We start from the raw sequence: 21,336 nt of genomic DNA on the forward strand, positions 1-21,336 counted from the left end.
GTCCCTAATTTAGCAGTGTAAGACCAGAGGGAAGGCAGCTAGTCATCACCACCACCGCCAACTCTTGGGCTACTCTTTACCAACGAATAGTGGGATTGACCGTCACATTATAACGCCCCCACGGCTGGGAGGGCGAGCATGTTTGGCGCGACTCGGGCGCGAACCCGCGACCCTCAGATTACGAAGTGCACGCCTTAACGCGCTAGGCCATGCCAGGCCTCATTCATAAATAACTTGTATATAATTATTTGTTCCCTAATTCGCTATGATGGCCCGGCATGGCCGGTGGTTAATGCATTCTACTCGTAATTCGAGGGCCGCGGGTTCGAATCTTCGTCCCACCAAACATGCTCGCCCTTTCAGCCGTGGGGGCGTTATAATCTGACGGTCAATCTCACTATTCGTTGGTAAAAGAGTGGCCCAAGAGTTGGCGGTGGGTGGTGATGACTAGCTGCCTTCCCTCTAGTCTTACACTGCTAAATTAAGGACGGCTAGCACAGATAGTCCTCGTGTAGCTTTGCGAGAAATTCAAAACAAACCAAACCTAATTCGCTGTTACTTTACTTGAGGCATTTGTTTCTATTCCTAAGTTTTTTCTAATCCAGAATGTATCGTAAGTATTATTAATATAATAGGCCAGTGTTTTCATTTACTTACCGTGTTTATAACTTTTAAACATAAGTAACCTATCTTAAGGTATCGTATACGTTAACTTGTAAGTTGTTGTTCAGTATCACAATTTTTAAGGTATCTTATTCTATCCTAATTTTTTAAATGCTTAAAATTATGCTATTTAAATCTATTGTAATATTCATCAGAATCAGAAAATTGCAGAAATTTCTATCATTCATTCACATGCACAACGTGGTTAGGTTAGGCCTAGTACTTATAGTTGCTTTTTAATACTTTAAACTCATTGGTTAGTAACCTTATTTAATTAAAGTATATAAATGATACTGTTGCATGGTGTCGAATGCATTAATCGGTGTTGTATGGCGGAACAACTGTATGATGCCTAATGCATGTAGAACGTACTACAAACTTTCGATTCTGAGGAATATAATTATGGATGTAAATGGCAGAGACTGAGAAATTTAAAAATTGAGTTAGAATAAATAATATCTATTCCCTTTACAATATTTAAAATTTTTATTTGACTTACGCACAGCTGCTAGTTGGAAGAAAATGGCAGTCGGCCTAAAGCCCAGTATAGGTTCTGAGATACATTCCCAGTACAGGTAGGTTTTATCTTACTCTATATTCTGTACTCTTAATAACATGGTGACGAGTTTTAGGAATTATATACCGGTACTACAGACAAAATTTCAAATTAAAATTCATTGTAAACTCATCTTTTTCTTCTAAAATAGGCTTAAGACTAATTTGGAAGACAATAAATTGAGATTTGAGATTATGTTACGTCACATCAACAAGAAAGCGCACCCACTGTTTTCAGTACATTTAGAGCTCGAAAACATTAATTTTAACGAAATTTCTGATTCAGAAGAGTATGGTTGTAACACGATTATGTTAGTGGTGTTTAAAGTAAAAAAAAAAAAAAACGAATTTTAAATACAGAAAATACAAAATGTAAAACAGAAAGACTGCAACAGTATATAAAAGTTTGAAACAACATTTTTGGGCAGGAGTGAATTTAAGTCTAAATCATGGTTAGGTAAATCTAGAATGAGGCCTGGCGAGTTCTATTCATACCAATATTATGCATCAAGCAAAAGCATACAGGGGCCTATCAGAACGTTCGGCTAAAAGCATCTCAAACAGTAAAGATTCAGTTCAAACAAGTTTAAAACCTTTACTACTGACTGCTAGAAATTTACAGATAAAGACAAAAGAAAATCAAGTATTTTTAAGTTACAAGGAAAAGAAAATTTGTTAAAAACGGCCCGTTTATTATTATTGTTTTAGTTTTCTTGACAGCCTACAAAAAACAGCCGGTACATTGCACCAAAACCTTGGTGGAATACTAAATAAAGCACTGCGAAGGTCGTATGGTATTGAGAAGCTCATTTGTTTCTTTATTTTACATAAGGTTAAAAAAATAACATAATTCTAGTGTAAACCAAGTTATCATTATCTCTTACAATTAGCTTTCTTCAAATATCCGGTGTTCCTGTAAAAAGCTTTAGTACAGACTGAAACAGGAATTACCAGCCAATAATAGATGAACATTGGATGTCTGTAAAATGTAGACACTCAGTGCTTTGTACACTATACAATCGTTGTCTTCAGGAAGCCAACCTCTGTATTTCGTAAGAAGTGAAGTAAAAAAAAATCAGTAAACATAATATTAAATTTTAATGCACGCATTTGTAGAATAATTACTTTAAAAGACATAAATGTTTATTTAAAGTGTATTTTAGATGTATATGTAAGTTTTATTTGAAAAGGTTGCTTTTTTACTGATAAAAGTTTACACTCGCTTAAAAACGACTGTGTTTTAACCCAGGCATATATTAGCCCATTTATCTGCATTATCTGTAGAGAATTTAGTTACTCAAAAACTATAAGTGCTCACTACATTCTCAAACAAATCTGCATGACAATCTTCAGCTGCAGCTTAACAATTTAAATCTCCAACTAATGTGGTTAAGTAATCCATAGGTACAGTAAATCATCATGAACCGTGTCAGATAGCTACTAGCTATGTTTATGATCATTAAAATGTAAAAAGTTAACTACCATGTCAAATAGTTTTCTGCTCACAGTTAAGCACAAACAAGTTAGGGAACAAAATAACTAAAAAGTGGTAATTTAAAAACCTGTAAACACATAAACAGTAAGGAAACAAGGCTGGATATATTACTTACTCAAACTACAAATCACTACTTTGATTCTACCAAATGTAATACTAGATGACAGCTGGGAGCCGAAATAAGGGTTTGTAGTTGGAGTAAAGAATATAACACAGTCATGGCACCTCATAACAGTGCATTCCGGATTAGAGTTACACATGATTCTTCGGTCTTTACCACCATTAAAAACGGCTGGTATGAATAGAGAAAGCTCTATGTAGAGGAGCGAAGAACGTTTCGACCTTCTTCGGTCATCGTCAGGTTCACAAAGAAAGAGGTAACTGACCGATAGCTGACCACATATTTGAAGGCAGTTGTGTAACTGAGTGTAGGAATGTAGATGGCGTGCTTGGATGTTTGATTATATTTATTAATATAGGTATAAAGGTGTTCCTTTGTATTGGTTTATTTTGGGCTTGAGTTATTGCATAAGTAAGGCTTCTTTAATTTTGCGTTTGTTTATGTTTGTTTCTTTATTTAGTATTTGGGTGTTTTCTATGGTTATGTTGTGTTTATTTGACTTGCAGTGTTCGAAAACGTGTGAAGGTGACTTTTTATGTTCTTTGAATCTGGTTTCCATTTTTCTGCTGGTTTCTTCAATATAGAAGTCGTGGCAATTATCAAATTGTATTTTATAAATATTTTTGGGTGTTGTGTTTGTCAATGTTGGTTTTACAAGTGGGTTTTCTCATCATCATCAATTATCACAGCTCTGTTTAATCGCGTACACAATACAGTTCACGACACCGTCGTGGTTTGATTTGTTTTGAATTATCTGCACCAGCCTTCCCTAATTTAGCACTGTAAGAGTAGAGGGAAGGCAGCTAGTCATCACCACCTACCGCCAAAGCTTGGGCTACTCTTTTACCAACGAATAGTGGGATTGACTGAACATTATTACGCTCCCACGGCTGAAAGGACAAATACGTTTGGTGCGAAGGGGATTCGAACCCGCGACGCTTGGAATACGAGTCGAGTGCCTTAACCACCTGGCCATATTGGGCCTCACCATCTTGGTACTAACACTTTATTGTAACCCTTCTGCCACATGTTTTAGATGCCTCACTGGTACAGTTACGGTGGTAAAATCAAACGGCTGCACGTCTCGAACTATTTGTTCAATTAGTTAACAGTTTAAACTCTAAATTAGAGGAATCCGCCGAGTTTCTCAACCGAGCTTGATCTAAACAGTTCAGCCAGTTTATCAAAATAGCCTGTGATACTAAACAAATAGATACACATATCTGCTACCTACAGTGGTACCTGTTGTTATAGAATTTGTCAAGTTTTATTTCAATGCTAGACACAGACCCAGATCCAAGTGTTTTACAGGGGTATGTAAACAACTATTTGTTTGATATTTACATATCACATGTATTGAAATGCATTTTCTGTAACAATAGTCAGCCCTCCAGTGGCACAGTGGCATGTCGCTAGAAACCGGGTTTCGATACCCATGGTGGATAGAGCACAGGTGGAGCTTTGTGCTTAACTCCAAACAACCAACAAACAATAGCCACATACATGTCTGTTTATTGCTGCAGTTGTAACATTAAACTGGTGTTAAAATACATTTTCTGTAACAGTACACAAGTCTAGTTCCAGTTATAACACCAAAAACATATTACTTACATTTCTGTAACAACAAACAAGTGTAACGTTACAGAGGTAATATTAAGTTACAGCCCTAGGACTACAGGTGTGACGTAGTTTTTTGTAACAACACATAATTATTAGAAGCCTCATCTGTCACCCACACAAATAATGCTTTCTAATCAGACTTGCATACTTTCCATTTACGTTTCGTGGCTGAAAATCGAGTCAGAATTTTTTGTTACGACCTATTTAACTGATGTCACTATGTGTTTGCCAAATAAGGATGATTGTAATATCTTTCAAGTTTTCATTCTTTATATGCATAACACGATCATAGCAACACCTGATTAAAAGTGTTAATAAAACTAAAATTTGTTCTTCAGAGAAAACTGTGACAAGGCAAACAAAGAGGTTAAAACGTGGAAGAGCAATTATCCTGTTGAACTCTGGGTCTGTGCATCCAGTGTTTGCATCCTGCTAGTGCTAAAAAAACAAAATAATCGTTTGGCGCATTTTTGAGGCCATGGGTGCTTTATAAGGGTGACAGTCAAATCCCAGTATACTTTCAACAAGCTAAGCTAAGACTAGGCGATGAGTGCTGTTCACCAGTTGACTTCCTTCCAATCTAACAGTAAGGGACTGCTAGCGCAGATATGATTCAGTAACATGGGACGCAAATATCTGAAGAGAAAACAACAAATAGTTGTTTAATAAGTTGGACTGCTAACCAGTTCCACACATTCTGCCATTTAATAAAACAAATCAAATAAAACGGGGTTAAAGGACAAAGTGGCATAACTTCCGTAGATTGTATTGCGTGCTGGTTGCAACGTGTTAAACCAGATACTAGTAACAAGAGTGTAGTGCTACCTGGCTCAGCTTGGCTAATTACCATACACATCGGATATTGACATCTCGTCGGTCACAAGGGAGTATGTTAATGTCCAGATCCTGACTGATAGATAATACCCAAGGGTATCAGCAAAAGAACCGCCAATAATCCCAACAAAGAAAGTGATTTGTTCCCTTCCACATAACACTGAACTACGTCTTGTTCCACATAACACATAACACTGATGTAATATTCTCTCCAGAAAAGTTGATTAAACACAAAATAATGCAAGCAATTTGTTTAGAAAATTTAAAGGTCATATAAAGTCAAGTCGCTCCAGTTTTTTTTCATGAAAGTTGTTTAGGAAATTTGAAGGTTATATAAAGTCTCGTTGCTCATGTTTTTTTCATGAAATTATTTAGGAAATTTGAAGTTTATATAAAGTCTAGTCGCTCCTGTTTTTTTCATGAAATTATTTAGAAAATTTGGAGGTTATATAAAGTCTAGTCGCTCCTGTTTTTCTCATGAAAGTTGTTTAGGAAATTTGAAGGTTATATAAAGTCTAGTCGCTCCTGTTTTCTCTCATGAAATTGTTTAGGAAATTTGAAGTTATATAAAGTCTAGTCGCTCCTGTTTTTTTCTCATGAAAGTTGTTTAGGAAATTTGAAGGTTATATAAAGTCTAGTCGCTCCTTTTTTTTTCGTGAAATTGTTTAGGAAATTTGAATGTTATATAAAGTCTAGTCGCTCCTGTTTTTCGTGAAATTGTTTAGGAAATTTGAAAGTTATATAAAGTCTAGTCGCTCATGTTTTTTTCTCATGAAAGTTGTTTAGGAAATTTAAGAGTTATATAAAATCTAGTCGCCCCTGTTTTTTCTCATGAAAGTTGTTTAGAAGATTTGAAGGTTATATAAAGTCTAGTCGCTCCTGTTTTTTCATGAAAGTTGTTTAGGAAATGTGAAGGTTATATAAAGTCTAGTCGCTCCTGTTTTTCTCATGAAATTGTTTAGAAAATTTGGAGGTTATATAAAGTCTAGTCGCTCCTGTTTTTTCTCATGAAAGTTGTTTAGGAAATTTGAAGTTATATAAAGTCTAGTCGCTCCTGTTTTTCTCATGAAAATTGTTTAGGAAATTTGAAGGTTATATAAAGTCTAGTCGCTCCTGTTTTTCTCATGAAAGTTGTTTAGGAAATTTGAAGGTTATATAAAGTCTAGTCGCTCCTGTTTCTCTCATGAAAGTTGTTTAGGAAATTTGAAGGTTATATAAAGTCTAGTCGCTCCTGTTTTTTTTTCGTGAAAGTTGTTTAGGAAATTTGAAGGTTATATAAAGTCTAGTCGCTCCTGTTTTTTCTCATGAAAGTTGTTTAGGAAATTTGAAGGTTATATAAAGTCTAGTCGCTCATGTTTTTTCTCATGAAAGTTGTTTAGGAAATTTAAGAGTTATATAAAATCTAGTCGCCCCTGTTTTTTCTCATGAAATTTGTTTAGGAAATTTGAAGGTTATATAAAGTCTAGTCGCTCCTGATTTTTTCGTGAGTTGTTTAGGAAATGTGAAGGTTATATAAAGTCTAGTCGCTCCTGTGTTTTCATGAAATTGTTTAGGGAATTTGAAGGTTATATAAAGTCTAGTCGCTCCTGGTTTTTTCATCAAAGTTGTTTAGGAAATTTGGAGGTTATATAAAGTCTAGTCGCTCCTGTTTTTTCTCATGAAAGTTGTTTAGGAAATTTGAAGGTTATATAAAGTCTAGTCGCTCCTGTTTTGTTCATGAAATTGTTTAGAAGATTTGGAGGTTATATAAAGTCTAGTCGCTCCTGTTTTTCTCATGAAAGTTGTTTAGGAAATTTGAAGGTTATATAAAGTCTAGTCGCTCCTGTTTTTCTCATGAAATTGTTTAGAAAATTTGAAGGTTATATAAAGTCTAGTCGCTCCTGTTTTTTCTCATGAAAGTTGTTTAGGAAATCTGAAGGTTATATAAAGTCTAGTCGCTCCTGTTTTTTTTCGTGAAAGCTGTTTAGGCAATTTGAAGGTTATATAAAGTCTAGTCGCTCCTGTTTTTTCGTGAAAGTTGTTTAGAAAATTTGAAGGTTATATAAAGTCTAGTCGCTCCTGTTTTTTCTCATGAAAGTTGTTTAGGAAATTTGAAGGTTATATAAAGTCTAGTCGCTCCTGTTTTTTTTAGTGAAAGTTGTTTAGGAAATTTAAGGGTTATATAAAGTCTAGTCGCTCCTGTGTTTCTCATGAAAGTTGTTTAGGGAATTTGGAGGTTATATAAAGTCTAGTCGCTCCTGTTTTTTTTCTCATGAAAGTTGTTTAGGAAATTTGAGGTTATATAAAATCTAGTCGCTCATGTTTTTTTTTCTCATGAAAGTTGTTTAGGAAATTTAAGGGTTATATAAAGTCTAGTCGCTCCTGTTTTTTCTCATGAAAGTTGTTTAGGAAATTTGGAGGTTATATAAAGTCTAGTCGCTCCTGTTTTTCTCATGAAAGTTGTTTAGGAAATTTGGAGGTTATATAAAGTCTAGTCGCTCCTGTTTTTTTTCGTTAAAGTTGTTTTAGGAAATTTGAAGGTTATATAAAGTCTAGTCGCTCCTGTTTTATCTCATGAAAGTTGTTTAGGAGATTTGGAGGTTATATAAAATCTAGTCGCTCATGTTTTTTCTCATGAAAGTTGTTTAGGAAATTTAAGGGTTATATAAAGTCTAGTCGCTCCTGTTTTTCTCATGAAAGTTGTTTAGGGAATTTGGAGGTTATATAAAGTCTAGTCGCTTCTGTTTTATCTCATGAAAGTTTTTAGGAGATTTGGAGGTTATATAAAGTCTAGTCGCTCCTGTGTTTTTTCATGAAATTGTTTAGGAAATTTGGAGGTTATATAAAGTCTAGTCGCTCCTGTTTTTTTTCGTGAAAGTTGTTTAGGAAATTTGAAGGTTATATAAAGTCTAGTCGCTCCTGTTTTATCTCAAGAAAATTGTTTAGGAAATTTGGAGGTTATATAAAGTCTAGTCGCTCCTGTTTTTCTCATGAAAGTTGTTTAGGAAATTTGGAGGTTATATAAAGTCTAGTCGCTCCTGTTTTTCTCATTAAAGTTGTTTAGGAAATGTGAAGGTTATATAAAGTCTAGACGCTCCTGTTTTTTCGTGAAAGGTGTTTAGGAAATTTGAAGGTTATATAAAGTCTAGTCGCTCCTGTTTTTCTCATGAAAGTTGTTTAGAGATTTGAAGGTTATATAAAGTCTAGTCGCTCCTGTTTTTTTCATGAAATTGTTTAGAAGATTTGAAGGTTATATAAAGTCTAGTCGCTCCTGTTTTATCTCATGAAATTTGTTTAGGAGATTTGGAGGTTATATAAAGTCTAGTCGCTCATGTTTTTCCTTATGAAAGTTGTTTAGGAAATTTAAGGGTTATATAAAGTCTAGTCGCTCCTGTTTTATCTCATGAAAGATTTTAGGTGATTTGAAGGTTATATAAAGTCTAATCGCTCCTGTTTTTTCTCATGAAAGTTGTTTAGGAAATTTGAAGGTTATATAAAGTCTAGTCGCTCCTTTTTTTTCGTGAAATTGTTCAGGAAATTTGGAGGTTATATAAAGTCTAGTCGCTCCTGTTTTTTTCATGAAATTGTTTAGAAAATTTGGATGTTATATAAAGTCTAGTCGCTCCTGTTTTTTTTCATGAAAGTTGTTTAGGAAATTTGAAGGTTATATAAAGTCTAGTCGCTCCTGTTTTTTTTCGTGAAAGCTGTTTATGCAATTTGAAGGTTATATAAAGTCTAGTCGCTCCTTTTTTTTCGTCAAAGTTGTTTAGGAAATTTGAAGGTTATATAAAGTCTAGTCGCTCATGTTTTATCTCATGAAAGTTGTTTAGGAGATTTGGAGGTTATATAAAATCTAGTCGCTCATGTTTTTTCTTATGAAAGTTGTTTAGGAAATTTAAGGGTTATATAAAGTCTAGTCACTCCTGTTTTTCTCATGAAAGTTGTTTAGGGAATTTGAAGGTTATATAAAGTCTAGTCGCTCCTGTTTTATCTCATGAAAGATTTTAGGTGATTTGGAGGTTATATAAAGTCTAGTCGCTCCTGTGTTTTTCATGAAATTGTTTAGGAAATTTGAAGGTTATATAAAGTCTAGTCGCTCCTGTTTTTCTCATGAAAGTTGTTTAGGGAATTTGGAGGTTATACAAAGTCTAGTCGCTCCTGATTTTTTTCGTTAAAGTTGTTTAGGAAATTTGAAGGTTATATAAAGTCTAGTCGCTCCTGTTTTATCTCAAGAAAATTGTTTAGGGAATTTGGAGGTTATATAAAGTCTAGTCGCTCCTGTTTTATCTCATGAAAGTTGTTTAAAAGATTTGGAGGTTATATAAAGTCTAATCGCTCCTGTTTTTTTTTCGTGAAAGCTGTTTAGGAAATTTGAAGGTTATATAAAGTCTAGTCTCTCCTGTTTTTCTCGTGAAAGTTGTTTAGGGAATTTGGAGGTTATATAAAGTCTAGTCGCTCCTGTTTTTTTCATGAAGTTTTTAGAAGATTTGGAAGTTATATAAAGTCTAGTCGCTCCTGTTTTTTTCATGAAGTTTTTAGAAGATTTGGAAGTTATATAAAGTCTAGTCGCTCCTGTTTTTTTCGTTAAAGTTGTTTAGGAAATTTGAAGGTTATATAAAGTCTAGTCGCTCCTGTTTCTTTTTTCGTGAAATTGTTGAGGAAATTTGGAAGTTATATAAAGTCTAGTCGTTCCTGTTTTTTTCATGAAATTGTTTAGGAAATTGAAGGTTATATAAAGTCTAGTCGCTCCTGTTTTTTTTTCGTGAAAGTCGTTTAGGAAATTTGAAGGTTATATAAAGTCTAGTCGCTCCTGTTTTTCTCATGAAAGTTGTTTAGGGAATTTGGAGGTTATATAAAGTCTAGTCGCTCCTGTTTTTTTCATGAAATTGTTTAGAAGATTTGGAAGTTATATAAAGTCTAGTCGCTCCTGTTTTATCTCATGAAAGTTGTTTAGGAGATTTGGAGGTTATATAAAATCTAGTCGCTCATGTTTTTTCTTATGAAAGTTGTTTAGGAAATTTGATGTTATATAAAGTCTAGTCGCTCCTGTTTTCTCATGAAAGTTGTTTAGGGAATTTGGAGGTTATATAAAATCTAGTCGCTCCTGTTTTTCTCATGAAAGTTGTTTAGGAAATTTGGAGGTTATATAAAATCTAGTCGCTCATGTTTTTTCTTATGAAAGTTGTTTAGGAAATTTAAGGGTTATATAAAGTCTAGTCGCTCCTGTTTTTCTCATGAAAGTTGTTTAGGGAATTTGGAGGTTATATAAAATCTAGTCGCTCCTGTTTTTCTCATGAAAGTTGTTTAGGAAATTTGGAGGTTATATAAAATCTAGTCGCTCATGTTTTTTCTTATGAAAGTTGTTTAGGAAATTTGAGGGTTATATAAAGTCTAGTCGCTCCTGTTTTTCTCATGAAAGTTGTTTAGGGAATTTGGAGGTTATATAAAATCTAGTCGCTCCTGTTTTTCTCATGAAAGTTGTTTAGGAAATTTGGAGGTTATATAAAATCTAGTCGCTCCTGTTTTTTTTCGTTAAAGTTGTTTTAAGAAATTTGAAGGTTATATAAAGTCTAGTCGCTCCTGTTTTATCTCATGAAAGTTGTTTAGGAGATTTGAGGTTATATAAAGTCTAGTCGCTCATGTTTTTTCTTATGAAAGTTGTTTAGGAAATTTGAGGGTTATATAAAGTCTAGTCGCTCCTGTTTTTCCTCATGAAAGTTGTTTAGGGAATTTGGAGGTTATATAAAGTCTAGTCGCTCCTGTTTTTTTTGGTTAAAGTTGTTTAGGAAATTTGAAGTTTATATAAAGTCTAGTCGCTCCTGTTTTTTCTCATGAAAGTTGTTTAGAAAATTTGAAGGTTATATAAAGTCTAGTCGCTCCTGTTTTTTTCATGAAAGTTGTTTAGGAAATTTGAAGGTTATATAAAGTCTAGTCGCTCCTGTTTTTCTCATGAAAGTTGTTTAGGAAATTTGGAGGGTTATATAAAGTCTAGTCGCTCCTGTTTTTTCTCATGAAAGTTGTTTAGGAATTTGGAGGTTATATAAAGTCTAGTCGCTCCTGTTTTTTCTCATGAAAGTTGTTTAGGGATTTGGAGGTTATATAAAGTCTAGTCGCTCCTGTGTTTTTCATGAAATTGTTTAGAAAATTTGGAGGTTATATAAAGTCTAGTCGCTACTGTTTTTCTCATGAAAGTTGTTTAGGAAATTTGAAGGTTATATAAAGTCTAGTCGCTCCTGTTTTTTTTCGTGAAAGTTGTTTAGGAGATTTGGAGGTTATATAAAGTCTAGTCGCTCCTGTTTTTTTCGTTAAAGTTGTTTAGGATATTTGAAGGTTATATAAAGTCTAGTCGCTCCTGTTTCTTTTTTCGTGAAATTGTTCAGGAAATGTGAAGGTTATATAAAGTCTAGTCGCTCCTGTTTTTTTTCATGAAATTGTTTAGAAAATTTGGATGTTATAGAAAGTCTAGTCGCTCCTGTTTTTTCTCATGAAAGTTGTTTAGGAAATGTGAAGGTTATATAAAGTCTAGTCGCTCCTGTTTTTTTTCGTGAAAGTTGTTTAGGAAATTTGAAGGTTATATAAAGTCTAGTCGCTCCTGTTTTATCTCATGAAAGTTGTTTAGGAGATTTGGAGGTTATATAAAGTCTAGTCGCTCCTGTTTTTTTCGTTAAAGTTGTTTAGGAAATTTGAAGGTTATATAAAGTCTAGTCGCTCCTTTTTTCTCATGAAAGTTGTTTAGGAGATTTGGAGGTTATATGAAGTCTAGTCGCTCCTGTTTTTCTCATGATAGTTGTTTAAGACAATGAAATACTCGAGTAACGAAGCGCATTGACCTGACAAGTTGTCAAACAACAATCCATAATAAAGAGATAAATTAATTTATTTTATGGAATGGGTGGAGTGGGAACAAAACGTGACTTCTTCAAACAAATCATTTGATTATATTTATGTTGTTTGACAACTTATTAATAAAACAATGAAATGTTTTGTTCGTGGTTCGCGTATTATGTTCTTTTTTATGTCCTTAGCTTTCTGTAAAGCTTTATTAAATACTTTTGTGAATGAATATTTCTTATAACACCCAGATTGCAGGAAGTGACGTAGAAACCAGACATATAGATCTGTAAAACCGACCAAGCAGATTCGAAAAAACATAAAATACAAGTTTAGCCACTGAAACAGGCACAAAAAAAGAGACGAGTCGTAGCTACTTAAAGAGATACAAAAAGAGACGAGTCGTAGCTACTTAAAGAGATACAAAAAGAGACGAGTCGTAGCTACTTACAGAGATACAAAAAAGAGACGAGTCATAGCTACTTAAAGAGATACAAAAAAGAGACGAGTCGTAGCTACTTAAAGAGATACAAAACACAAGACGAGTTGTAGCTATTAAAGAGATACAAAAACACAAGACGAGTTGTCGCTACTTAAAGAGATACAAAAAAATAAAGAGTTGTAGCTACTTAAAGAGATACAAAAAAGAGACGAGTTGTAGCTACTTAAAGAGTTGTAACTATTTAAACAGACATAGAAAAGACGAGTTGTAACTATTTAAACAGACATAGAAAAGACGAGTTGTGACTATTTAAACAGATCATAAAAGAGACGAGTCGTAACTATTTAAAGAGACATAGAAAAGACGAGTCGTAACTATTTAAACAGACATAAAAAAAGACGAGTTGTAGCTATCGAAACAGACACAAGAAAGACGAGTTGTAGCTATTGAAACATACACAGAAAAGAAAAGACGAGTTGTAGATATTTGAACAGACATAGAAAAGACGAGTTGTAGCTATTTAAACAGACATAGAAAAGACGAGTTGTAACTATTTAAACAGACATAGAAAAGACGAGTTGTAACTATTTAAACAGACATAGAAAAGACGAGTTGTAACTATTTAAACAGACATAGAAAAGACGAGTTGTAACTATTTAAACGGACACAGAAAATACGAGTTGTAATTATTTAAACAAACACAGAAAAGACAAGACGGGTTGTAGCTATTGAAACAGACATACACTCATGTGAAAAAGTTAGGACACCCAGCGAAAGCCTGTGTATTTGTGTAACATTTTTTGATATATAGATATTTAATCTCAATTTCAACAATACTAAGAGATTTATAGGAATATAACTAAACAATCAAAACTGAAGAAAAGACTTTTCAAGATCTTGTGTAAATGTAATTCTACAAAATGTATATTCTAACTGAGGAAAAAGTGAGGACACCCTACCCCCTAATAGCTAGTTTTACCCCCTTTGGCTGAAATAACTGCAGTAAGACATTTCTTGTAGCCATTTACTAGTCTCTGACATTGGTCTGAAGAAAGTTTGCCCCACTCCTCATTGCAGAATTCTGTCAGCTGTGAGATGTTTGAGGGGTTTCTTGCATGTATAACCCGTTTCAAGTCATCCCACAACATCTCAATGAGATTAAGATCTGGGCTTGACTCGGCTATTCCAGGACCCTCCATTTCTTAGTTTTCAGCCAGTCCTTGGTGGATTTACTGGTATGTTTTGGGTCCTGTTCCGCTTCAGCTTTAATTTTCTTACAGATGGTCTCACATGATCTTCAAGCACCCTCTGATACACAGTAGGATTCATGGTGAATTCTATGATTGTGAGCTGTCCAGGTCCTGCTGCAGCAAAGCAGCCCCGAACCATGACACTTTCACCTCCATGCTTCACAGTTGGTATGAGGTTCTTTTCCTGGAATGTTATATTTGGTTTACGCCAAACATGTTCTCTGTTCTGGTGTCCAAATAATTCAATTTTGGACTCATCTGTCCAAATAACATTATTCCAGATGTCCTGGTCTTTGTCTACATTCTCTCTAGCAAACTTCAGTCTGACCTTGATGTTTCTCTTAGAGGGCAAAGGTTTCCTCCTTGCACATCTCCCATGTAAGTTAAACTTGTGCAGTCTCTTTCTGATTGTAGAGGCATGCACTATCACATCAACAGTAGCCAGAGCCTGCTGTACGTCCCGTGATGACATGTTAGGGTGTTTGGAGACCTCTTTTAACATCTTGCGGTCTGCTCTCGGGGTGAACTTGCTTGGATGACCAGACCTGGGCATGTTGGCAGTTGTTTTGAAAGCCCTCCACTTGTTGACTATTTTCCGGACAGTGGAAAGGCTGATTTCAAAATCTTTTGGGATATTTTTAAATCCCTTACCAGACTCATAAGCTACTACAATTTTCTTTCTGAAGGCCTCAGACAGCTCTTTTCCTTTCACCATGGTGCTCACTTTCACTTCAACAGTCAGGAACACACCAAACTAAATGTCTGAGATTTAATAGGGCAAGCCTCATTCAAAATGCTGAGTAACGATCTTCTAATCATGTGCACCTGGTGTGGTACACCTGTGAGTTGCGCCATTTTATAAATGTGGCTGTGTCCTATTTCCTCAGTTAGAATATGCATTTTTGTAGAATTACATTTTACAGAAGATCTTGAAAAGTCTTTTCTTCAGTTTTAATTGTTTAGTTATATTTCTATAATCTCTCAGTATTGTTAAAATTAAGATTAAATATTTATATATTCAAAAATGTTACAAAAATACACGGGCTTTCATAGGATGTCCTCCTAACTTTTTCACATGACTGTAGAAAAGACGAATTGCAGTTAGTTAAACAGAAAAGAAAAGTTGAAGCTATTTAAATGGAGACCGAAAAGACCACACGAGTCGTAGCTGCTGAAGCAGTCCTGACTCTGGTCTGTTTTTACTATCTAAAGAGACATGACAAGGAACTGTTGTAACTAGTCGAACATTACATCAGTTGATATTCTACAGCATTTCTAATGTTTGTTTTGTTTGCTTAGAATTAGGCACAAAGCTACACAATGTGCTGTACATGCTACTTTTACTGTAAATAATGAAATGTTAGTTTTCGATTTCTTAACTTAGTGAATTGTCTTTGTTTGTTTCCTACCACAATAACCGTTTATTTTTTACCAATGTTAAAGCTAGATCGGTTAAAGGTCAGCTCGATAGAATTTTTGTGCCATCTAAATAAACCTTTATTTTGATTTGAGGATACGGAAATAGAAGAGTTTCTCTTATTCAATGAAGTAATTGGATAAATATTTGATTTATTGATTTGTTTGTTGTATAAGACACATTTTTTTGTAAAACACTCAAGTTTGTTTAGCTACATGTATTTGTTCTTTTATTGACCGATTGAGAGTTAAAACAGTTTGCAGAGAATTTCCGAACATTCAAAATTATACTAAAGATGCAATTAAACGGTGTGTTTGTTTTATTTTCTTTTTGCAGTTTCTCACAAAGATAGCTGTCCACAGTTTAGAAGCAATGGACTACGAGGAAGGAAGCTACTCAACAACGCTCACCGCCATCTCTTAGGTTACCTTTTTCAAGAAACGGTGGGATCAACCGTAACTTTGTAACCTCCCGCGACTGAAAGAGCAATTATGTTCGGTAACGAGATAGATTCCAGCTCTCGACCCACAGACTGTGAGTCGAGCGCCTTAACCACTACCACCAGGCCATGCCTGGTTACACTTTGACTGTGTGGACTACTACTCTACGAAGCCATAACTTGCAAGTCTGACAACGTTAAACAAGTTTGTTTTACTTCACGATCAGGAATCAACTTCCAGACGATAGCGCATGTGTGTGTACACTTTCATTACCTATATTCACAATTCTCGCCAGGAATACAAGAAGAAATTTAAAATTTCATTTGTTACCGTGGTAGTAAGACTTACGTGCTCAGACTTCTAAGTTATTTGCAAAAATGTTACCTTATATTGCTTAGGCAAGAGGAATTACCCGATAACTCAAAGATTCCAGGAACACGACTTCAAACTGTTCTTTCGCAAGACAGATTGTAAGGAAATAAACTTTAAAAGGCCCTGAACTTAGTTTTCTATTTACCATGGGAATACATTTAAGGTTTTAAGGCCTTCCATCAGGGGGTTGCTAATACTCTACAGCAGTAATTAAAATTACTAATAAACAGTTTTAATAACGAACAACAAGCAAAAGATAAAAACACCTCTCTAACCAACACCTTGGGTCATCAGTTGGGTGCACCTCCTCCTAGCGGTACTCTTGATCCCAGACGATTCGCGTTTTTGGCTTTCATTGTAAAAATCTTACAAAATAAATAAATGCTACCTTCAAATTTTGAAAATTTATTACACAATAGGAGAGTTGTGACGAGTAATGTTGTTCGTTGCTAAACAAACGTAGATTGGTCTACGAAATGTTACGTTGTCAGCTTTACTTACTAAATTCTTATGTATTAAAACTTGGGAACATTTGCCGAGTTACTAACAACATAAACTGGACTACAAGATAAATATTCACTTTTACCGTATAATGTAAATAAATGCATATTTTTTAGAGAAAGGGTGTAAAAGTGGCGGTCAAACAACTGTCACGATGTTTCTAAAATGCGTTTTTTGTATTAGGACCATTTTTCCTTCATATATAATACAAGGATCTCTTCCTTTTCTCGCGGTATGGGTGTTAACTTATTAACATAGTGTTTTCTGGAGAGTTTACTTTTAATAGAACAAGTTACGAAACTAGCGTATATAAATATACATATAGTTGGCAAGAAGAGTGTTTGAACCTGTGTTGAAAATAAACATCCCTTTACAGGTGAAATTACTTACCTCAAAACCATCCGTTAGTTCACTGTTTCAGTCTAGTAGCTCACGGGGACTCACATCTAATATCTATCGAAGATAACTGGACCCCTGAAGACTTGGACGGTACTAAACACGCGCAAAGGATTGCATTCTCGCTTAAATTCTGCGTTAGCCCGCATCGGAGTTCAGCGATGACAATTCCGTTTCGTAGCCGCGATCGAAACTACCAAACTCACACCTTCGCAGACGGCGAATACCGTCGAATGACGACGTCGAGAATCAAGTCACGAGGGTCAATAATCCGCGGGAAGACCGGGAGAGTCTACTGACTGTGTGACGGGGGGAGAATCGTCTCTTTCGGGTGCGTGCTATGGTACCAGCGTTTCTTTATCCCCGAGCGGTTGGTTATTACACATTTAAGACCGGTCAGGCTGCCTAGATCAACAGCTTCAGGAAATACTGTCAGAAAGAGATTTGAAGGCAACATTTTCAAAACATAATTATAGAGTAATCTACAGCATGTCGTCTTCCAACATTGTTGGTGTCCAGGGGGTTGTTTCATGTGTGGAGAGCCAGCATTGTAAGTTATAAGAAGGATTTTAGCTAAGTCATTAAACGAGAAAATTCTCTGGGCAGCACTTTAAAACTCTAAGGTTGACTGCTGTAACAAAAAGTGACAAACAAATGAGGCGCTTTGTCCGTTAAGATAAAACCATTTATCAACATTAAATTTGTATTCACTAACTTGACATAATTTCAGTTATAGTCTATTGTTAACCACGTATTGTTTAGCTGGGTGACAAACTGACATGATCGAAAACGAATATTTTTCAATTTTTTGATGTTATACTTAATTATGTGTGTGTGTGTTTTCTTACAACAAAGCCACATCGGGCTCTCTGCTGAGATCACCGAGGGGAATAGACCCCCTGAATTTAGCGTTGTAAATTCGTTGAGTTACCGCTGTACTAGCGAGGGGCTATACTGAATTAAGCCTATATGTATATTGTTAAAGATTAGTTAGAACGAGTCTCAAAACTGTACGTCATATCTCTATCTAAGTATATATGTATAGAAATAGATACATAAATAAATATTGTAACGATAGTTTTATTTACAACGTAACATCACTCGATATGATTCATTCTTACTATGTACTCCTTGTTCTCTACGTGTTATCGCACGTGCAAACATCTAGCAATAAGCTGTCGAAACAACGACGGTAGTCGTACAAAGTTAAGCTTTCTCTTAACCTGCATGTAGGTTTCACTTGTGTAAACAACTACGAAGAGTTTAAAGCACCATACACTTAACTAGCCCATTACGGGCGATTGGGAAGAAAAGAATACAACTGCGTTTCAGTTGTGCATTAACCATTTCAGCAACTGTCGCCAAAACCACGATGTAACACACCCATAAGGAGCATCTAGAAACCGAACTACCCTTCTCTTACAGACAACAGGTTAAAATACAATAGAGCTTATTACCACACCTGTAACAGGAACAAAACGATACTCAGTTGAAATTTTTAAAACACCTGTACCAGGAACAGGACAATAGTGAGTTTAAACTGTTAACATACCTATAACAGGAACTGGACGATACTCAGCTGAAACTATTCCCACACCTGTAACAGGAACAGGACGACAGTGAGTTGAGGTTATTATCACACCTGTAACAGGAACAGAACGATACTCAGTTGAAACTATTACAACACCTGTAACAGGAACAGAACGATACTCAGTTAAAATTATTACTACACCTGTAACAGGAACAGGACGATACTCATTAGATGCAGAAATAGAATATTTTAAAACGTTTAGAATATTTTTTCTGTAGATTAACCATTTTCTATAAATATTGATAAAGTTTATTTATTTGTTTCTATGTGCTGTTTAATGACAATATGTGTGTTTGTTTGTTCCCGCGATAAACTAATGAAGGTTTTAATTTAGTTGCTATGCAACAACAATATTTGTTTATTTTCTATTTTTTTACAGCTCGCTCAAACAGATTTGAAAATTAGTTATGAAGATAAAACAGTAAACATGAATATATAAATATATACAATAAGGGTTATTATGGAGACAAGAGTGTACGGCAGTTTGTTTGTTAGTTACCGTAATCCGAGGGTCGCGGGTTCGCATCCCCGTCGCGCCAAACATGATCGCCCTTCAGCCGTGGGGGCGTTATAATGTGCGGTCAATCCCACTATTCGTTGGTAAAATAGTAGCCCACAAGTTGGCGGTGGGTGGTGATGACTAGCTGCCTTCCCTCTAGTTTTACACTGCTAAATTAGGGACGGCTAGCGCAGATAGCCCTCGAGTAGCTTTGCGCGAAATTAAAAACAAAACAAAACAAGTTTGAGCGCTAGTAATGAGGTTCCGATTATTTTTGTTAACAGAGCATAAATATGTATGTAGCTTTAAGACTTAACAACCAATAACCAGTAAGAACGATAATATTCTGTGCTCTGCTGTCTGCCATGGACAACAACATCTTGGTATTCTCATAAGTAACTTCCCTAACCCGAACGTACCAGCAACCCTGTCATCTAAGATTAAACATAGTACAAGAAAAACAGGACTTTAACGTTCGTGGAATGCTGTTTAATATCAGTTGTTGTTTTTCAACATTCAGTTTTACTATGGGTATGTTTTTACTCATAGTTCTTACAAATGAAATGAAACAACACAACGATTTGCTTATACCTCGACTGGAATAACAAAGACAAATCATTGTTAAAAATTGTTGTTGACTTTTCGAAAAATAAGCTTTATCGAAAAGCAAATAAACTTTGTTTGAGCATCTGTGTGGAAAACTCTCATCCACAGGTGTATTTGTCTTAGGTTAGTAAACACTTTACAACCTATTTGAAAACCGTTAATTTTTAATTAATTTAATCTTCTAAGAACGCTTTATAATCCTGACTTGTTTTTACAAAAACTGTTAATTAATAATGAACTTGTTGTTGTTTAAAAGCGTGTCACTAGATGTCACTGTATAAGTTTTTTGTCGTTTTTTGTTGTTTTTTTAATGCAGAACCTTTCAAAACATTCTGTATATTTTCTTTACGGAAAAAAAAACGTGATAAATTAGATTAACTTTTCAAAAAATCCTAGACTTATCAGACAAAAATTAAGTAACACATTTAATTATTTTAAAGTTTAAATTCTTTACAGTTTTCGTGTAAAAAAGGTTTAATATAACAGTATATAACAAGTGTTTGTTTTGCTGTTTTTTTTTCAATTTAGCGCAAAACTACATGTTAGCTATCTGCGTTAGCTGTCCGTAATTTAGCAGTGTAATACTGGAGGGAAGGTAATTAGTCATCAGCACCTACCGAATACTCTTTTACCAACGAATAATGGGATTGACCGTCACATTATATGCCCCCACGGATGAAAGGACGGGCATATTTGGTGCGACGGGTATTCGAACCCGCGAACCTCGGCTTACAAGTCGAGTGTCTTACCCACTTAGTTATGCCGGGCCTAGAAGGGTGTTATCTCAAGCTTCTGGCGTTACAATAATAGTCATTTTCAATTAAACACAAAGTTAAAGACACAACGTGTTTACTATTTTGATCTGTATGAAGGGTCTTGAAAATAAATATATATACTTTTGTTAACGCGATCACCTAATAGACATTTAAAATTAGTTGATATACAACACGATTGTTTTCTCTATTTCGTTTTTATTTTACAGTTTCCTAAAACAGATTTGTATTTGTATTTTGTTTTTCGCACAAAGCTACTCGAGGGCTATCTGTGCTAGCCGTCCCTAATTTAGCAGTGTAATATTAGAAGAAAAACAGCTAGTCATCACCACCCACCGTCAACTCTCGGGCTACACTTTTACCAACGAATAGTGGGATTGACCGTCACATTATAACGCCCCCACGGCTGAAAGGGCGAGCATGTTTCACGCGATGGGGATGCGAACCCGCGACCCTCAGATTACGAGTCGCACGCCTTAACACGCTTGGCCATGCCGGGCCAAAACATATTTGAAAAACATTTATGCAGATAGAATTGTAGGCATAAATATAAACAGTAAAGGTCATTATGAAAACAAGAGTGAACAACAGTTTGTTTGTTTGTGAACTTAAAGATACACAATGGCTAATATTCCCAGTTATCCCCAGTTTTAAACTATAAATGGAAGGAGGTGGTTAACTTGTGAACACCACCCAGAGACAATTCTTGAGAATTTTCTGTATGACAGAATGACTGGGTTTGAACATTATTCTTATAATTTACCAAAAATTATTATTAGAAACTAGACTATAGTCAATCCAAAAACTATATTTATAAACTAGATTACATTCAACCAGAAAATTACTCTTACAATTTAAACTACGATCAAACAGAAAGATACTGTTATAAAGTACAAAATAATAAACTTGTAAATTACCAGCATAAAATATAATATAATCGGCTCGAAATTT

General features: G+C 35.0%; 1 protein-coding gene across 1 annotated transcript in view; it reads right to left on the bottom strand.

Moving 5' to 3' along the window:
- LOC143226616 (uncharacterized) overlaps positions 1-18,583 on the bottom strand; it is an 85,544-nt gene extending 66,961 nt beyond the window's left edge. Inside the window, exon 1 of the mRNA XM_076457824.1 lies at positions 18,469-18,583. The gene's annotated coding sequence lies outside the window, so the exon portion shown is untranslated. The remainder of the gene's footprint in view (positions 1-18,468) is intronic.
- Positions 18,584-21,336: the final 2,753 nt, after the last annotated feature.

The sequence above is a fragment of the Tachypleus tridentatus genome, chromosome 9 (assembly GCF_004210375.1).
Source record: "Tachypleus tridentatus isolate NWPU-2018 chromosome 9, ASM421037v1, whole genome shotgun sequence".
NCBI classification, from domain to species: Eukaryota; Metazoa; Arthropoda; class Merostomata; order Xiphosura; family Limulidae; genus Tachypleus; species Tachypleus tridentatus.